We start from the raw sequence: 11,630 nt of genomic DNA, 5'->3' as shown, positions 1-11,630 counted from the left end.
ACTTCCAACCCAAAGTTATCAAAAAAGACAAGGAGGGACACTTCATACTCATCAAAGGTAAAATCCTCCAAGAGGAAGTCTCAATTCTGAATATCTATGCTCCAAATGCAAGGACAGCCACATTCATTAAAGACATTTTAATAAAGCTCAAAGCACACATTGCACCTCACACAATAATAGTGGGAGACTTCAACACACCACTTTCATCAATGGACAGATCGTGGAAACAGAAACTAAACAGGGACATGGTGAAACTAACAGAAGTTATGAAACAAATGGATTTAACAGATATCTACATAACATTTTATCCTGAAACAAAAGGATATACCTTCTTCTCAGCACCTCCTAGTACCTTCTCCAAAATTGACCATATAATTGGTCACAAAACAGGCGTCAACAGATACAAAAATATTGAAATTGTCCCATGCATCCTATCAGACCACCATGGACTAAGGCTGATCTTCAATAACAACATAAATAATGGAAAGCGAACATTTACATTTAAAATGAAGAACACTCTTCTCAATGATACCTTGGTCAAGGAAGGAATAAAGAAAAAATTAAAGACTTTTTAGAGTTTAATGAAAATGAAGCCACAACATACCCAAACTTATGGGAAGCAATGAAAGCATTTCTAAGAGGAAAACTCATAGCTCTGAGTCCCTCCAAAAAGAACCTAGAGAGAGCACACACTAGCAGCTTGACAACATATCTAAAAGCTCTAGAAAAAAAAGGAAACAAATTCACGCAAGAGAAGTAGATGGCAGGAAATAATCAAACTCAGGGGCGAAATCAACCAAGCGGAAACGAGAAGAACGATTCAAAGAATCAACCAAACTAGGAGCTGGTTCTTTGAGAAAATCAACAAGATAGATAAACCCTTGGCCAGACTCACTAGAGGGCACAGGGACAACATCCTAATGAACAAAATCAGAAATGAAAAGGGAGACATAACAACAGATCATGAAGAAATCCAAAACACTATCAGATCCTTTTAAAAAAGGCTATCCTCAACAAAACTGGAAAACCTGGATGAAATGGACAAATTTCTAGACAGATACCAGGTACCAAAGTTAAATCAAGATCAAGTTAATGGGCTGGGCATAGTGGTGCACGTCTTTAATCCCAGCACTCGGGAGGCAGAGGCAGGTGGATTTCTGAGTTCGAGGCCAGCTGGTCTACAAAGTGAGTTCCAGGATCAGCCAGGACTATACAGAGAAACCCTGTCTCAAAAAACCAAAAAAAAAAAAAAAAAAAAAAAAAAAAGTCAAGTTAATGATCTAAATAGTCCCATATCCCCTAAAGAAATGGAAGCAGTCATTAATAGTCTCCCAAACAAAAAATCCCACGACCAGATGGGTTTAGTGCAGAGTTCTATCAGACCTTCAAAGAACATCTAATTCCAGTTCTGCACAAACTATTCAACGAAATAGAAGAGGAAGGTACTCTACCCAACTCACTCTATGAAGCCACAATTACTCTGATACCTAAACCACAAAAAGATCCAACAAAAATAGAGATCTTCAGACCAATCTCCCTTATGAATATCGATGCAAAAATACTCAATAAAATTCTCGCTATCCAAACCCAAGAACACATTAAAACAATCATCCATCCTGACCAAGTAGATTTTCTTCCAGGGATGCAGGGATGTTTTAATATTCGGAAATCCATCAATGTAATCCATTATATAAACAAACTCAAAGACAAAAACCACGTGATCATCTCCTTAGATACAAAGAAAGCATTCGACAAAATCCAACACCCATTCATGATAAAAGTCTTGGAAAGATCAGGAATTCAAGGCCCATATACCTAAACATAATAAAATCAATCTACAGCAAACCAGTAGCCAACATCAAAGTAAATGGTGAGAAGCTGGAAGCAATCCCACTAAAAGCAGAGACTAGACAAGGCTGCCTACTTTCTCCCTACCTATTCAACATTGTACTTGATGTCCTAGCCAGAGCAATTCGACAACAAAAGGAGATCAAGGGGATACAATTCGGAAAAGAAGAAGTCAAAATATCACTTTTTGCAGATGATATGATAGTATATATAAGTGACCCTAAAATTCTACCAGAGAACTCCTAAAGCTGATAAACAGCTTCGGTGAAGTAGCTGGATATAAAATTAACTCAAACAAGTCAATGGCCTTTCTCTACACAAAGAATAAACAAGCTGAGAAAGAAATTAGGGAAACAACACCCTTCTCAATAGTCACAAATAATACAAAATACCTTGGTGTGACTGTAACTAAGGAAGTGAAAGATCTGTATGATAAGAACTTCAAGTCTCTGAAGAAAGAAATTAAAGAAGATCCCAGAAGATGGTAAGATCTCCCATGCTCATGGATTGGCAGGATCAATATAGTAAAAATGGCTATCTTTCCAAAAGCAATCTACAGTTTCAATGCAATCCCCATCAAAATTCCAACTCAATTCTTCAACGAATTAGAAAGAGCAATCTGCAAATTCATCTGGAATAACAATAAAACCTAGGATAGCAAAAACTCTTCTAAAGGATAAAAGAACCTCTGATGGAATCACCATGCCTGACCTAAAGCTTTACTACAGAGCAATTGTGATAAAAACTGCATGGTACTGGTATAGCAACAGACAAGTAGACCAAAGGAATAGAATTGAAGACCCAGAAATGAACCCACACACCTGACCTTTGACAAGGGAGCAAAAACCATCCAGTGGAAAAAAGACAGCATTTTCAACAAATGGTGCTGGCACAACTGGTGGTTATCATGTAGAAGAATCCGAATTGATCCATTCCTATCTCCTTGTACTAAGGTCAAATCTAAGTGGATCAAGGAGCTCCACATAAAACCAGAGACACTGAAACTTATAGAGGAGAAAGTGGGGAAAAGCCTCGAAGATATGGGCACAGGGGAAAAAATCCTGAAGAGAACAGCAAAGGCTTGTGCTGTAAGATCAAGAATTGACAAATGGAACCTCATGAAACTGCAAACCTTCTGTAAGACAAAAGACACCATCAATAAGGCAAAAAGGCCACCAACAGATTGGGAAAGGATCTTTACCTATCCTAAATCAGATAGGGGACTAATATCCAATATATATAAAGAACTCAAGAAGGTGAACTCCAAAAAATCAAATAACCCCATTTAAAAATGGGGCTTAGAGCTAAACAAAGAATTCCCACCTGAGGAATACCGAATGGCTGAGAAACACCTGAAAAAAAATGTTCAGCATCCCTAATCATCAGGGAAATGCAAATCAAAACAACCCTGAAATTCCACCTCACACCAGTCAGAATGGCTAAGATCAAAAATTCAGGTGACAGCAGATGCTGGTGAGGATGTGGAGAAAGAAGAACACTCCTCCATTGTTGGTTGGATTGCAAGCTTGTACAATCACTCTGGAAATCAGTCTGGCAGTTCCTCAGAAAATTGGACATATTACTACCGGAGGATTCCACAATACCTCTCCTGGGCATATTTCCAGATGTTCCAACTAGTAAGAAAGACACATGCTCCACTATGTTCATAGCAGCCTTATTTATAATAGCCAGAAGCTGGAAAGAACCCATATGCCCCTCAACAGAGGAATGGATACAAAAAATATGGTACATTTACACAATGGAGTACTGCTCAGCTATTAAAAAGAATGAATTTATGAAATTCCTAGGCAAATGGTTGGACCTGGAGGGCATTATCCTGAGTTCAGTAATCCAACCACAAAAGCACTCAAATGATATGTACTCACTGATAAGTGGATATTAGCCCAGAAACTTAGGATACCCAAGATTTAAGTTACAATTTGCTAAACACATGAAACTCAAGAAGAAGGAAGACCAAAGTGTGGACACTTTGCTCCTTCTTTTTTTTTTTTAATATTTTTTATTACATATTTTTCTCAATTAAGTTTTCCAGTGCTATCCCAAAAGTCCCCCATACCCTCCCCCGCCCCCACTTCCTTACCCACCCCTTCCCATTTTTTTGGCCCTGGCGTTCCCCTGTACTGGGGCATATAAAATTAGCGTGTCCAATGGGCCTCTCTTTCCAGTGATGGCCGACTAGGCCATCTTTTGATACATATGCAGCTAGAGTCAAGAGCTCCGGGGTACTGGTTAGTTCATCATGTTGTTCCCCCTATAGGTTTGCAGATCCCTTTAACTCCTTGGGTACTTTCTCAGAGCTATGAGGGAAACTCACAGCTCTGAGTGCCTCCAAAAAGAAACTGGAGAGAGCACTTTGTTCCTTCTTAGAATAGGGAACAAAACAACCATGGAACGAGTTACAGAGACAAAGTTTGGAGCTGAGACAAAAGGATGGACCATCTAGAGACTACCATATCCAGGGATCCATCCCATAATCAGCCAAACGCTGACACCATTGCATACATTAGCAAGATTTTGCTGCAAGGACCCTGATATAGCTGTCTCCTGTGAGACTATGCCGGGACCTAGCAAACACAGAAGTGGATGCTCACAGTCAGCTATTGGATGGATCACATGGCCCCCAATGGAGGAGCTAGAGAAAGTACCCAAGGAGCTAAAGGGATCTGCAACCGTATAGGTGGAACAACATTATGAACTAACCAGTACCCCGGAGCTCTTGACTCCAGCTGCATAGGTATCAAAAGATGGCCTAGTCGGCCATTACTGGAAAGAGAGGCCCATTGGACACAGAAACTTTATATGCACCAGTACAGGGGAACGCCAGTGCCAAAAAGTGGGAGTTGGTGTGTTGGGGAGTGGGGGGGTGAGGGTATGGGGGACTTTTGGGATAGCATTGGAAATGTAAATGAGGAAAATACCTAATAAAAAATAATTTATTATGAAATAAAATAATTGGACTTATTGATAAAGAAAAGAGGTAATAACTATGCAAAGGGACATGAACTTGAAAAGATCTCTAATGGTCATGGATCGGTATAACCAATACAATAGAAATGGCCATCTTACCAAAAGCAGTCTACAGATTCAGTGCAATTCCCACCAAAATTCCAACAAAATTCTTTTCAGGCCTCAAATCATAGGAAGAACAAAAACCAAGAACATCTTAAAAAAAAAAGTTCTGTACAGCATAAGAAGTTTGGGGGACATCACCACCCCTGAATGCTCTGTACTACAGAGCAATAATAAAAAAACCTATATAGTATTGGATAAAAGCAAGCAGGTTGATCAACGGAACCAAATTGAAAATCCAAAAGTAAACCCACACAGCTATGAACAGTTGATTTTTGTAAAGAAGCCAAACCTATAAAATACAGATGAACATCTTCAACAAACATTACTGGGATAACTGGATGTCTGCATCTAGAAGAATGCAAATACACCTAGATATATCACCCTGAACAAAATTCAAGGCCAAGGAGATTAAAGACCTCAACATAAAACCAGATACACTAAATCTATAGGAGAGAAAGTGGGGAATAGCTTTGAATGCTTTGGCACAGGAGATAACTTCCAGAATGGGTACCAATAGCTCATGCACTAAGATGCACAATTAGTAAGTAGGTTCTCGTGGAAACTGAAATTTTTCTGTAAGGTGAAGGATACAGTCAAAAGGACAAAATAGTAGCCTACAGAATGAGAAAATATTCATCAGCTCTACATCTGACAGAGGGTTGATATATGAAATATATAAAGAACTCAAGAATCTAGAACTAAAAAAAAAACAAGTAACCCAGTTATAAAATGGGGAACAGATCTAAAGAGAAGATTCTCAACAGAGGAAACTCTATGGCTGAGAAGCACTTAAAAAATTGTTCAACATCCTTAGTCATCAGGAAAATGCAAATCAAAATGACTTGGAAATTCCATCTTATGCCTGTCAAAATGAATAAGATTTAAGTGACATGTCAGGTGAGGCAGGAGAATATTCCTTTATTGTTCATGAGAATGCAAATTTTTTTGAATTAATTTTTTATTAGGTATTTTCCTCATTTACATTTCCAATGCTATCCAAAAGGTCCCCAATACACTCCCCCCCCCCACTCCCCTACCCACCAACTCCCACATTTTGGCCCTGGCGGGAATGCAAATTTTTACAACCACCTTAGAAACCAATTCGGTAATTTCTAAAAAGTTGCAACTAGAAAAGGCTCCATCATACCACAAGGACACAAGGACACTTGCTCAACACCTTTTCATAGCAGCTTTATTCATAATAGCAAGAAACTAAAAACAACCTAGATATCCCTCAACTATAACAGAGTTATAGTAATAAAAATAGCATAGTGTTGGCATGAAATTAGACATGTTGATCAATGGAATTGAATTGCAAACCCAGATATAAATGCACACATATAGGCACATCTGATCTTTTATAAGGAATCCAGAAACACACACTGGAAGAATGATAGCATCTTCATCAAATTGGGCTGGTTGAACTAGATGGCTGAATATAGAAGAATAAAAATAGATCCATGCTTATCTTCCAGCACAGAACTCAATTCCAAAGGGATCAATGATGCTGACATTAGAACAGGTATACTGAACCTGACAGAAGAGAAAGTGAGGAGCAACCTTAAATTCTTTGTCCCAGTAAAGAACCCTTTGAACATTATGAGCATAGGAAATGAGGTCAAGAGTAATAAATGGGAACTCATGTTACTGAAGAGCTTCTGTACAGCAAACAAAGCATAAGTCAGACAAAATAACATACTACTAATTAGGAAAAGGGTTTTAGCATTATACATTTTATAGAGGACTATTATCTAAAATGTATAAAGAACTCATTAAAAACAAAAAACAAAAAGCATGTGAACATAAAGAAAACAAATAAATCATTTTAATTGGCTACAGGAGGAAGCAGAGAGTTCTCAAATGATAAAACAAAATGGTTGAAAAATACTAAAAACTTGTTCAACATCTTTAATAATCAAAGAAGTGCAAATAATACCCCTTTGAGATTTCATCTTACACCAATCAGAATCGCCAAATCAGTGAACGAAACAAAATTATTGCTAGTGAGGATGTGAAGAAAGAAGAACAATTATCCATTAGTAGTGCTCATGCCTATAGCCAAATGAAAATTACTGTGGCAGTCCCATAGTAAGCTAGGAATAGATGTGCCTCAAGATGCAGCTGTACTGCATTTTGGCTATATCAGAAAGACTACAACATACAGACATTTTCTCTGTGATGTTCATTGTTACCTTACTCAGAAAAGCTAGAAACTCAAAATAGTCTAAATGTCCATTAGTAAGTGAATACATAAGAAAAATGTGGTAATTTACACAATGAAATATTATTCATCTGTTAGAGAATAAAATTGTGATGGTCCCAAGTCAATGGATTGAGCTAGATAAAACCTGGGTCAACTCAGATCTCAAATAAATAGTTTCTTTCCTTATATATGGATGCTCTCTATAAAGACTTCAATGTGTGTGCTATAATAAAAAAAACACGGAGATTAACTACATGGTAAAGTAGGATTAGAGAGAAGATGGTCTCCCATAGAAAGGTATAATATATTATTATGGCAAGATTTAGTGGAGGAAATGGGGGCAAGGATTGAAAAACAGTCATCTCCATAGAAGCTTCTTTATATAGTTGTTAAAAAACAAAAAGAAAGACCACCAATGAAAGAAAACACATGGTGAGACTCATGTCTCTAGCTGCATTTGTAGCAGAGAGTGGCTGTTGGGAACTAAAAAGGGCCCTGAGGAAGAGGGGGAAAGGGAAGACCCACACCCCACCAGAGTTCCACCTACTCTCTGGTCAGTCTGGCGTTGGAGGGCTGCCATACACTTTCCACTCATTTCTGGGTGGGCATCTAAGCCTCTGACCCACTCTTCATGGGGGTGGCCAAGGGACAACCTTACCTGGGAGCCCTGGAGCTACTTTGCTAAAGCCACCAGGGTTATGGGAAAGAAGAATGAGGGAAGAGGTTCCCAACACTGACAAGAGTGAGCAAAGTGGATCTTGACTAGAACAGAAACTGTCTATGGTTTTAGAGCTTTATTGTAGAAAGGCAGGGGGAAAGAGAGAGGGTAGAAATGAGAGAGAGAGAGGAAAGGCTAGAGAGAAAGAGAGTAAGAGGGAGAGAAAAGAGGAGAGGAGAAGACAAAGAGAGAGGAGAGAGAAGAGGAGTGAAAGAGGAGAGAAGACAGAGAGAAGTAAGAGAGAGACAAGTAAGAGTAAGAGGAGAGTAGTGAGAGAGCAAGGTGGGGGCTGAGCACCTCTTTTTATGGTCTTTACTGTTGCTTGGTAACTGGGCAGGAGTTTAGCCTGAAGGTCAGAAGCTTGGGCCATTACCTACGTGACTTCTAGCCATGCTTCTCTTGTGGGGGCTGTGGGGGGGGGCAGTAACTTAGGCAGGAGCCAGAGTTTGAGGAGCATAAGGGAACATCTACTGTGTCATGTTCCAGAGTTCAGACCTCAGATCGACTGGATACTAGCCTGTCTGTGCCTAGCCCAATGCCCCACAGATGGCCTAGTCAGCCATCAATGAGAATATAGGCCCTTGGTCTTGTGAAGAGTCTATGTCCAAGTATAGGGGAATGCCAGGGCCAGGAAGCAGGAGTGGATGGGTTGGGGAGCAGGGGTAGGGGGAGGGGATAGGGGATTTTCAGAGAGGAAACTAGGAGAGGGGATAGAATTAGAAATGTAAATGAAGAAAATATCTAATAAAAGTATATTAAAAATAAAGACCTCAACATTAACAATGTGTAGAAAGTGATAGATTATGGTGAGGTTTAGTCTTTCTGTCGATTGTAATTCTAAGTGAAGTCCTTCCAAGACCTGGAGTCTGCACAAAGACCTGTGATCCTACCCCAATCATTTCTGATTGGTAAGCAAAGATGCCAACAGCCAATAGCTAGGCAGAAGAGACATAAGTGGAGTTTAGGGTTCATAGACTTCAGTTCGGAAGGGAACTATGAGGAGAACAAGAAGGTGCAGGAGGAGCAAGAAGAAGCCTCCATGGGTTAGGTGAATCAAGAAAATATGGCCCCGAGGGCTGGCCAAGTGGAGTTAAGTGCAGCCCAGATGAAATATAGTAAATAATAAATTGGAGTTATGAGTAGGAAAGTAGATTGTAATAGTAGAGAGTGTAGATAGCTGCCAAGCTCTTGTACTGTTTAAGGCTTATTGTAAATATAAGCATTGAGTGTGTCTTTTATCTGGTAACTAAATGGTCAAAGGTAGGGTAGAAAACATAGGTTAGGATTAAATAATATCTACCACAGACTTTGGACTACTGGGACCTAAAACGGATCTCTTAAAGCTCTCTCCTCAAGGATTATAGATTCATGTAGAAGAGTAGATACAAAGATTGTAAGGGGCAGAAATGATGGATGACATAAAGAAAATTGTTTTCCATTCACAACAGAAATAATGCATATATGAATTCACAGAGAACATGGTTATATGCACAAGACTTGAATAAATTCAGCTACAGGTCCCAATAATTAGACAAGAAAAAATACCCTAACCAAGAAGCTTTCTACAATGGACAAACACTGTCAAAGGAAAAGTCAGTTTCTCCAAATGTGCTCTTAATGGGAATAACCATATTTGAGGACAGACCCCATGTTCATTTGTAGGGATTATTACTAGTACATTGTTTGACAGCATCACTTGTCAAAAAAAAAAAAAAAAAGCTGATGGCCTATTGGAAAAGGCAAGAAGTAGAAGTCAGTCTCTCTATTGAAAGTCTGGGAGATAGCCAGAAGTCAGAGATTCACCCCTGACTCTGAGGAATTTGGATACATGAAACTCAGGAGAGGTAACTAGCCATGTGGTAGACATAGAATATTTCAAACTGTTTAAGTTACAAGTCAGTTGGACAACAAGTCAAGCTTATGGCCTAGTCATTTATTCATAAATAAATAAGCATTCAAGTCATTTTGGGGGAACTGGGGTATGAGTGGAAAGGCTCAGAATTACACACATCATTAGATAGCTAACAAAAAATACACACATCATTAGATAGCCTAAGGAAAATGAACTCAATGATATTTTGGTAGACCTTATGCTTCATTTTGTGAGAAAATGTGTTTGTGTGTGTGTGTGTGTGTGTGTGTGTGTGTGTGTGTGTGTGTGTAAGAGAGAGAGAGAGAGAGAGAGAATGTGTGTGTGTGTGTAAGAGAGAGAGAGAGAGAGAGAATGTGTGTGTGTGTGTAAGAGAGAGAGAGAGAGAGAATGTGTGTGTGTGTGTGTGTGTGTGTGTGTATCATTTATTTACCTTAAATTTTTGTTTCTTGGATTAGGGTCTCTGTATTTGCTGTGTTGGGGAGATAAGGAGAGAGGAAGTGTATAATTTGTGAGGAAGGGAGAAAATAAAAAAGAAGAGAACATGGTGAGAGAATGAAGGGGGGAGAATACAATTGGGTAGAAAAGGAGAAAAATGTGAACACATGGTAGTTGAGTATAGGGAGTGAGGTTTGATCATAATAGTGATCCCTGTAAGTATTTAAAACCTCAAAGAATAAATAACAATAAATTATTTAAAATTGCATGAATGGTTACTTGATAGGTAACTGTTATCAAAATATGAGTACAAAAGTTTTAACTTTTGTTGACCTAAACAGTCATAAAACTGTGAACAGAATGCTTACCACTAGGCAAAAAAGACAGAGAGTAGAAATGAAATCTCAAAAGAGTTCATATCTATCTTAACACTATAAAGAAGCTGAATGTGCCAGGCTAAACACAACATTTGAAGACATTCTTCATGGATTGAATATGGGATGAGTAAATAATTATAGTATATGAAATCTTAATTTGCTCCCCTCAACAGATCAGCAGAAGTGTATCACTTGCATGATTCAAGAATACCCGAACCCTAGGAGAAACAACTGCCTGCCTAAATCACTGACCTTCCTGTCCTTTAGGGATCCTCTGGGCATGTCTCTGGCCTGCACGGCTCTGGGCTTCTCTGTCAGCACAGCTGCAGTTTTGGGGATCTTTCTCAAGCATCAAGACTCACCCATCATTAAGGCCAATAACCTTACTCTCAGTTACATCCTGCTGATCTCCCTCCTCCTCTGCTTCCTATGCTCCTTTCTCTTCATTGGCCACCCAAACACAGTCTCCTGCATACTGCACAAATAACATTTGCACTTGTGTTCACATTGGCTCTTTCCACTGTTTTGGCCAAAACCATAACTGTAATTCTGGCTTTTAGGGCCCTGAAACCAGGAAGAACAATGAAAAGGGTGTTTGTTTTAAGCATCTACAATGCTGTTATCTCCATCTGTGTCCTGATCCAACTTATTATCTCTGGCATCTGGCTGGCAACCTCGCCACCCTATATTGACACAGATGCATACTCTGAACATGCTCATATCATCATCATTTTATGCAACAAGGGCTCAGTTACTGCATTCTATTGCATGCTGGCATACTTAGGGACCCTGGCCCTAGGGAGCTTCACTGTGACTTTCCTGGCAAGGACCCTTCTTGACACATTCAATGAAGCCAAGTTCCTGACATTCAGCATGCTGGTGTTCTGCAGTGTCTGGGTCACCTTTGTCCCTGTCTACCAGAGCACCAAGGCCATGGTGGCTGTGGAGGTCTTCTCCATCTTGGCCTCCAGTGCAGGGTTGCTAGGTTGTATCATTTTCCCTAAGTGCTACATTATTCTAAGAGACCCTGATAAGAATACTTTCAGATGTTTTAAAAACAAAAGACATTGTATAAAAAGGTGA

General features: G+C 39.3%; 1 pseudogene; it reads left to right on the top strand.

Annotated features, from left to right (window-relative positions):
* Positions 1–10,713: 10,713 nt before the first annotated feature.
* Positions 10,714–11,630, top strand: LOC147002553 (vomeronasal type-2 receptor 116-like; annotated as a pseudogene).

Source organism: Mus caroli, unplaced genomic scaffold (genome assembly GCF_978045245.1).
Source record: "Mus caroli unplaced genomic scaffold, Mus_caroli_1 scaffold_10, whole genome shotgun sequence".
Taxonomy (NCBI): Eukaryota; Metazoa; Chordata; class Mammalia; order Rodentia; family Muridae; genus Mus; species Mus caroli.
Note: the sequence above shows the minus strand (reverse complement) of the source record. Positions and strands in the feature narration are given on the sequence as shown.